Raw genomic sequence first — 9715 nt, 5'->3', positions numbered from 1 at the left:
ACAAATTGTTGAGGGAACCAAAGGGTGGATGACATCAGTTCTGACTGGAGACGGTTCCATAAACGTTTAAGAAGAGTCTTAGAAAATGAATGAGCATTCATCAGTTCAAGTAAAAGAGAAGGCCATTTTATGAAAGAGGAAAACATGGTCAGAGGTACTGGGTATGACAAAGCATGATGAATAGTTTTAGAGGAGTACAGGGTAGGTAGGAGGGGTACAGATGTAGAATGTTAGGCAGGATGTGGAAGCTATGAAGGGCTAATGCAGACTCTCATGGCTCTATTCTAAAGAGGTTGGACAATATCTTATGAGTAATAGAGGACCAAAGTGACAGCTAAGCAGAGGTGTGCTATTAATAATTAGCTTTTAGGAAGATAATCCATGAGATATGGAGCATGGGCAATGGGGCAGGGAAAAGGGTAGAGAGGGGCAAAGTCAGCAAGAGGTGACAAAAAGACCATTCCACCAGTAGGGAAGCTGTTTATCTTATTAGCTTTGAATAGAAATCTAAAAATTACATGCATACTTTGGCCTGTGCTCTGGGAGAAAACAATGGCTTTAGAGCAATAAAATGGGCTTTCTGTTCTTCTTCTTTTTTTTTTTTTTGAGTTGAAGTCCACTATGCTGCCCAGCTGGTCTCAAAATCCTAGGCTCAAAAGATCCTCCTACCTTGGCCTCCTGAGTAGCTGGGACTAGAGCCATGAACCACTACGCCTAGCCCTTTTAGTTCTAACTAGATCGCTTTCTACTTGACATTTTTCCTTCCATTGTACTGCAACATCTATGAACTTTGTCTGATTTTGGTGTAATTCTAAAAGGTATTAATTTAAAGATCACAATAAAATAAAATCACATTCAATATAAAAGCATTAAACTGGAAAATGCTTTATTATTTTTAAGGGAAAAGCACAATGATGGTAAAACTGTTAGGGAAATTTATGAGTCAAATAATATTTCATTGAAATATATAAAGAAAAAATGATTGGAGGCACAAGGATAAATGGACACAAGTACAATTGTAAATTGGGGATTTTAAAAAATTTATTTTATTTTATTTGTTTATTTTTTTGAGATGGAGTCTCGCTCTGTCGTCAGGCTGGAGTGCAGTGGTGCGATCTTGGCTCACTGCAAGCTCTGACTCCCTGGTTCAAGCGATTCTCCTGCCTCAGCCTCCTGAGTAGCTGGGATTACAGGCACGCGCCATGATGCCTAGCTAATTTTTGTATTTTTAGTAGAGACGAAGTTTCACCATGTTGGCCAGGCTGACCTCGAACTCCTGGCCTCATGATCCACCTGCCTCGGCCTCCCAAAGTGTTGGGATTACAGGTGTGAGCCACCACGCCCATCCAAATTGGAGATTTTAAAACATCTCTACCTCGTTAACAGAACAAGTTAGGCAAATAACAAAGACTCTGGGTTTAAGACACTGACTACATCAGGGTATTAAACTGCTGTAGTCAGGATTACCAATAACTTTCACACTGCAAAATCCAATAGTGGATTCTTAGTCTTCAGCTTATCTAAGTTCTCTCAGTAGCATTTGACACAATTGATCACTCTCTTTTCCTTGAAACATTTTCCTCACTTGGTGTTCGGACTTTCTTCCAACCTCATTGGCTGTTTCACCTCAATCTTCTTTGCTGTGTCCTCCTAATTCTTTGACCTCTAAATGTTGGAGTGTCCTGGAACAATTCTTCCTTGACCAAAATTCACTCATCCAGACTCAGTGCATTAAATACCATCTAGATGTTGACAACACATGTTTATAGCTCCAGCCTGGATTTCTTCCTCGACTTCCAGGCTCTTATGTCAGCTTCCTCCCTCACATCTCCATGCTGATAATGTATAGACAACACAAACTTAGCACATTACACATTGAATGTGAATCTACTCTTTGTCCCAAACTTGTACCTCCATCTTGTCCATCTGTCTGTTTTTATGAGTCAGACATTTTGGATTTATTGATGACCCCTCTCTTGCACATCACACACACATTCAATCTATGAGCAAATCTTGTCGGCTCTACCTTTAAAAAGTATCCAGAATTTGACTATTTCTCAACATTTTGGTACCAGTCACAATCATATGCCTCACTGGGGTTACTGCAATAGATTCCTAATTGGTCTTTTTACAAGTGACCTTGCTCCACCCTCAACCCTATTCTCAAAAGTGAACATTATGTCACTTTTCCACTCAAAATCCTCTAGTGGCTTCCCACCTCTCTCAGAGTAAAACGCAAAGTCTGTCCAATGACCCTACATGATAATATCTTTCTGACCTTTTCTGTTACTCCTCTGATCAGGTACAGAGGTCTCCCTGCTGCTCTTCAAGTTACCAATCAATGTCCTGCTCAGGGTTTTGCCCTCATGACCCTTCTGGCTTGGAAGACCCTCAGATATGTGTGAGGCTCACTTCATCACCAACTTCAATCTTCTACTCATAGTCATCTGCTAAATGATGATGTTTTCCTCAACTACCTTATTTTAATTCAGAAGTGCCATTCCCAGTCCCCACAACACTTATCACCATCTGACAAACACTAGATTTTACTTGTTTATTATCTGTCTACCTCACTGGAGTGTAAGCTCCATGAGAACAGTAACTTTTGTCTGCTTTGTTTACTTTGGCTATCTTCAGCATATAGAACCGTGCCTGAAACATAATAGGCATTCTAGAAATATTTATTTGAGTATGTGGAGGAATACTACATGCCATAAGTTATATTTTCTTATAAGGTGGTGAAACTAGAGGGGTTGCTAGCTTCCTCTAATAAAATCCACACTAGAGAGTGAAAAAAGCACAGGCCTAAGAAATTAACATAAAAACCATAAGATACCACTGAGGATGTTAAAGACGTGTGTGTGTGTGTGTGTGTGTGTGTGTGTATGCATGTGTATGTGTGTGTAGGCCTGTGTGTGTATTGTGTAGAATGAGAATTAGGGAGTGGTAGCATTCTAGAATAGCTGGCTTGAAAGACGGTGGGTAGGTTTGGGGGATAGATTTTAACTTGTGCTTTTGTCTATATACTAAATTACAAAGAAGACTGCCACTTGCTTCACTGCCACTGTGAAGCATAAATCAGAAGCAGTAGCTCAAATTGCTTGGTGCCCACAGGATAATATTGGGATAAGGCTAAACTCTAGCTGGGGCAAAAGACTGGTGAAAACAGCTGGGTGCAGAACAGCTACTGTTAAAAATTAAGTCTTCCAATCTCTTTCTTATTTTTATTTATTTATTTATTTATTTTTTAATTTTTTAATTTTTTTATTATACTTTAAGTTTTAGGGTACATGTGCCCAGCAATCCCATTACTGGGTATATACCCAAAGGATTATAAATCATGCTGCTATAAAGACACATGCACACGTATGTTTATTGTGGCACCATTTACAATAGCAAAGACTTGGAACCAAGCCAAATGTCCAACAATGATAGACTGGATTAAGAAAATGTGGCACATATACACCATGGAATACTATGCAGCCATAAAAAATGATGAGTTCATGTCCTTTGTAGGAACATGGATGAAGTTGGAAACCATCATTCCAATCTCTTTCATGCCTACTTTTCCAGGACTTGTGGATTACCATATAAGGAATTTGTTTCCTCCAAAGATGCTGCTTTCAAAGAGTTAAGGAAGGATCCAGAGAATTGCTACATAGTATGGAATTAAATTAATAATCAATAACAGTAAGATCTCTAGAAAGTCCCCAAACATCCATTAACTAAGTAACATGCTTGTAAACATTTATGAATCAAAAAAGAAATCAAAAGCACATTTAAAAAATATTTTTGCCTGAATGAAAATGAAAAGTGTGTCAGAATTTATAGAATGTCACTAAAACAGTGACATTTAAATTAAAGGAAATTTATAACACTAAAGGCCTATGCGTTATAGAAAAGAAGGAAGATCTCAAATCAATGACATTAGCTTCTTCCTTATGAATCTAGAGATGAAAGAGCAAATTAAAAAAATTGTCATGAGAAACAAGATAATAAAGATCAAAGGAGAACCAATAAAATAGAAAACAGAAGAAATCAATAGATATAATCACTGCAACCAAATGCTGGTTCTTTAAGATCAATACTATTAATAAACCACTATCCAGATTTCTCACTATCAATGTTGGGAATGAGAGAGGTGATAGTATTACAAGTATTAAAACAATGTGAAGAAAATATTTTGAAAAAATGTCAATAAATTCAATGATATATGAAAAGGACAGATTCCTTGAAAGACACACTTACCAAAGCTCATGCAAGAACAAGTAGTTAACATGGTTATTTATGTATTAAGGAAATTGAAATTGTAATTAAAATCATTCCCACAAAGAAAACTCCAGGCTTCATGATGAATTCTATTAAACATTTAAGGAAAAATAATACTAATTCTATACTAATTCTTCCAAAAAAATCAAAGAGTTGGAAATATTTTTTGATTCATTCTATGGGGCCAGCATTACCCCGATACTAAAATAAGTCAAAAATAATGCATAAAAATAAAACTATGGACCAATAGTCCTTATGAACAGGGGCCAACAAATATTTTCTGTGAAAGGTTCAATAAGTATTTTAGGCTTTGCAAGCTATTTACAGTCATCATAGTCGCCTCCCCTTCCCTTCCCCCTCCCCCTCTCCTTATCCTCTCCCCCATCTTCTCCCCCTCCCATTTCCCCTCCCCCTCCCCTTCCTTTCCCTCCTCCTCTTCCTGTTCTTTCCTCTTTCTTCCTTTCATGCTCTTCTCTTTAATACTTTAGAATGTAAAAACCTTTTTAAGCTCATAAACCATACAAAAATGAACTAAAAGCTGAATTTAGCGTGTGGGCCATGGTATGTTGATCCCTGCACATGAACATAGATAAAATTGAATCTAACAAAAAGCCAAAAAGATAATATATTATGACTAAGTGAGATTTATTTCAGAAATATAGGGTTACTTTAACATTGGAAAAATCAATGAATATAATTCAATATGTTTATTATTTTAAAAATTCATGATGATCTTAATAGATACAGAAAACACATTTGACAAAATCCAACATTCATTCCTGATAAAAACTGTCAGCAAACTAAAAGCAGAATGGGACTTCCTAAACCTGATAAAGGGCATAAATGAAAACCTACAGCTAAGTTTATATTTAATTGTGAAAGACTGAATGCTTTTTCCTAAGGAAAGGAAAAGAGATAAGGTCATCTGCTTTCATTACTTCTATTGAACATTGTACTAGAGGCTTTAACAATAAATCATGCAAGAAAAAGGAACAAAAGGCATCTAGAATGGAAATAAAGAACTAAAATTGTCTTCATTTGAAGATAGCATAATTTTTGGTATAGAAAATCCAATGGAATCTACAAAAAACTAATAGGAGTAATTAGTGAGTTTAGAAAGTTTGCAGAATAATATACAAAAATCATTTGTATATTATATATTTGCAACAAAAAGTTGGAAATTTAATTTTAAAAATATTATAGTGACATCAAAATATGTTCTGCTTAGAGATAAGTGTTATAAAAGATGTGAATAACCTGTGTACTACAAAATACTGCTGAGGAAGATTAAAGAAGACATTTAGAAAGGGTGAGTTATAGCTTGTTCACAGGCTGAAAAACTTAATAATGTTGAAATATCAATTCTTTTAAAGTTGATCTGTAGATTTAATGCAATCTCACTCAGAACTACCTAATTTCTTTCTAGAAATTAATAAACTGATTCTAAAAGCCATATAGAAATGTAAAGGACCTAGGATAACCAGGACAGCCTTGAAAAAGAGAAAATTGCAGGGCTAATACTACCCTAAGACATATTTATAATCAAACTCTCAAAGGTCAAGGACAAAGAGAGCATCCTGAAAGCAGCAAGATAAAATAAGCAAATAACATAAGAGAGATGCAATACACCTGGCAGTTGACATCTCCATAGAAACCTTCCAGGCCAGGAGGGAGTGGGATGATAATTCAAAGTGCTGAAAGGAAAAAAAATGTAACCAAGAATACCTTATCCACAAAAGCTATTCTTTAGAAACAAGGGAGAGATAAAAACTTGCCCAGGCAAACAAAAACTTGCACATTTCTGCAGAGCATAGGGACTGACCCTGCCCAATCTGGAAGTCATAACAGCAACTTGACCCAGCCTCAGAGCTCATCTTAAACTTTTGCCCAGGAAGTCAGGCAAATTTCAACTATGCATTTCTATGGCTCATAGGCTCTGTTAATGTCCGTCCCAAGCAACAAATCTGCTTAAACACGGGTCCTAGTGTGTAGCCCTGTCCAGTGGAAGAACACAAACAGCAGTACTGCCTGGCCAGGAAATACAGTCTATAAACCTGCCTGGTCATAGATAATAGCAATGCCTATCCATCAATTATCTCTAACCGAAGTGCCTAGCCTGTAGTTACACAGAAAGTGCAGCCCAGTTAGCAGCCCCATCTGATGTCAGAAAAAAAGCCCAGTCCAAATAGAGAACTAACAGCAAGCTCTGCCTGCCTGTGGTCATTACCAGCTGGCTCATTCAGAATCCCAGGCTAGACTAAATAGTGAAGTTCTCTCCATGCCAAAGAACACCTGTGAAGTCCAAAAGAGCTGGCTGCTTTTTCAAATGTACATAATGCAAACACACAAGGATTATGAAGTATTAAGGAATTGCGACACCGTGAAAAGAAACTAATTAAACTCTGTGGAAATTTTCAGAATCAAAGTAGAGTCACATGCATTAAATACTCTGAAAAATAGAGCTGAGAAGGCCACGAAGAGATGGTTCTCATATATAAATGTGTAAAAACAAGATCTATCACAAAATACTCTGCAAAAATTACAACCTTGCGCAAAGGCCACCACAATTGTACACAAGAAATAATTCCGTGAGGACATCTGCCCAGTATAAAAATCATTATAAAAGCACATAGGCAAATTTAGAATATTCTAATACTGTAATGATGGTGTGTAAATCAATATATCTCTAGCATGGAGGTTAAAAGTCAAAACTGTTAAAAAACTACAACTACAGGTTGGGTGCAGTGGCTCACGTCTGTAATCCCAGCACTTTGGGAGGCAGAGGTGGGCGGATCACGAGGTCAGGAGTTCGAGACCAGCCTGGCCAACAGGATGAAACCCCGTCTGTACTAAAAGTACAAAAAAGAAAAAAAAAAAAAGCTGGGCGTGGTGGTGTGCACCTGTAATCCCAGCTACTGGGGAAGCTGAGGCAGAAGAATTGCTTGAATCTGGGAGGCAGAGGTTGCAGTGAGCCAAGATTGCACCACTGCCTGGGTGGCAGAGCGAGACTCTGTCTCAAAACAAACAAGCAAACAAACCTACAACTACAATAATTTGTGAAGAGATACATGTTATGAAAAGATATAGATTATGACACCAAAAACATAAAATATGTATGTGGAAGTGAAAGTGCAGAGTTTTGGCATGCAATAAAACTTAAGTTGTTATCAACTTCAAATAGCCTGTTTAAAGTGTAATATGGTTATATAAGCCTCATGATAACCACAAAACAACAACCTATGGTAAATACATGGAAGAGAAAAAGAACAGAATCAGAGTCTATTATTACAGAAAGTCATCAAACCACAAAGGAAGACAGTAAGAGTGGAAGAAAAGAAAAATAGATCTACAAAACAACCAGAAACCAATGAACAAAATGGTAATAGGAAGTCCTTACCCATCAATAATTACCTTGAATGTAAAAATATTAATTTTTTTAAATGTAGTGTTGGAATGGATAAGAAACAACAAGACTACATGCTGCCTATGAAAGACTGACTTCACTTTTTTTTTTTTGACATGGAGTCTTGCTCTTTTGCCCAGGCTGGACTGCAGTGGCAAGAAGTAGCTGGGACTACAGGCGCCTGCCACCACGCCCGGCTAATTTTTTGTATTTTTTTAGTAGAGATGGGGTTTCACCGTGTTAGCCAAGATGGTCTTGATCTCCTGACCTGGTGATCCACCCGCCTCGGCCTCCCAAAGTGCTGGGATTACAGGCGTGAGTCACCTCACCCGGCCAGACTGACTTCACTTTTAAGGACACACATGGACAGAAGGTAAATGGGTAGACGAGATACTTCATGCAAATGGAAACCAGAAGAGCAGAGGTAGCTACACTTATTTCAGACAAAATAGAATTTAAATTAAAAACTGTAAAAAGGGACAAAGAAATCATTATATAATGATAAAAGAGTCAGTTCAACGAGAAGATATAAAAGTGATAAATATATATATATACACCCAACATAAGAGCACCTGAATAAATAAAGTAAAATTAATAGATCTGAAAGTAGAGATAGGCTGCAATACAATATTAGTAGGGAACTTTACTACTCCACTTTCTGCAATGGACAGATCATCCAGACAGAAATAAGAAAACACTAGATTTGAACTACATGTCAGAGCATACGGACCTAACACATATATATAGAACATTCCATGCAGCAGCAACAGAATACACATTCTTTTCAAATGCACATGGAACATTCTCCAGGATAGATTGTACCTTAGACCATGAAACAAGTCTTAACAAATTTAAGTTTGGAATCATGGCTTTTTTTATGTATCTTTTCTGACCACAATTAATCAATTAGTATCTAGTATTGTTTCTGACCATTGTATAAAACTAGATATCAATAGCAGGAGGAATCTTGAAAAAGTAACAAATATGTGGAAATTAAACATGTTCCTGAACAAAGCGAATAGATGAAGAATGAAATTAAAGAGAAATTAAAACATGTCTTGAGACAAAAATGAAAACACAATAAACAGTATTTATAGGTTGCAGCAAAAGCAGTTCTAAGAGGAAAGTTTGCAGCAATAAATGCCTACATCGAGAAACAAAAGAGACCTCTCAAATAAATAATGTTACACATCAAAGAGAAAGAAGGAAGAATTACGCCCAATGTTAGTAGAAGAAAGAAAATCAAGATCAGAGCAGAAATAACAGGAATAGAGACTAGAAAAATGATTAAAAGAATAATGAAACTAAAGGTAAGTTTTTGAAAAGATAAAATCAACAAGTCTTTACCTAGACTAACAAAAAGAGTCAAATAAACAAAATCAAAAAGTAAACAGGAGACATTAAAACTGATAACTACAGAAATACAAAGAATAAAAGACTACTATGAACAATTATATGCCAAACAATTGGACAACATAGAGAAATGTATAAACTCATAAAACATATGAACTACCAAGACAGAATCATGAAGAAACAGAATATCTGCAAAGACCAATTATGAATAAGGATTTTGAATCAGTAATGTAAAAGTCTCCAATTAAAGAAAATTCCAGCACTGAATAGCTTCATAGCTGAATTCTACCAAACACTTAAGGAATAACTCATGTTAATCCTTCTCAAACTTTTCCAAAAAGTAAAAGAGGAGGAAATACTTCCAATCTCATTTTAAAAGGCCAGAGAGTTTGGGGGATTTCCATATGTAAGATTATGTTGTCACATATAATCATATATAATCAATATTTACTGAAAACTATAAAATATTCGTGAAGAAAACACAGATAAATGGAAAGACATCTCACATTCATGAATTGGAAGAATTAATATCGTTAAAATGTCCATACTACACAAAGTAATCTACAATTAAATGTAATCCCTATTCAAATGGTCTTTTTCACAAAAACAGAAAAAAAACTCTGAAATTTATATAAAACTATAAAAGAGCCGGAAGAGCCTAAACAATGTTAAATATAAAGGACAAAGCTG

The sequence above is a fragment of the Symphalangus syndactylus genome, chromosome 10, assembly GCF_028878055.3.
Source record: "Symphalangus syndactylus isolate Jambi chromosome 10, NHGRI_mSymSyn1-v2.1_pri, whole genome shotgun sequence".
Classification (NCBI taxonomy): domain Eukaryota; kingdom Metazoa; phylum Chordata; class Mammalia; order Primates; family Hylobatidae; genus Symphalangus; species Symphalangus syndactylus.
Note: the sequence above shows the minus strand (reverse complement) of the source record.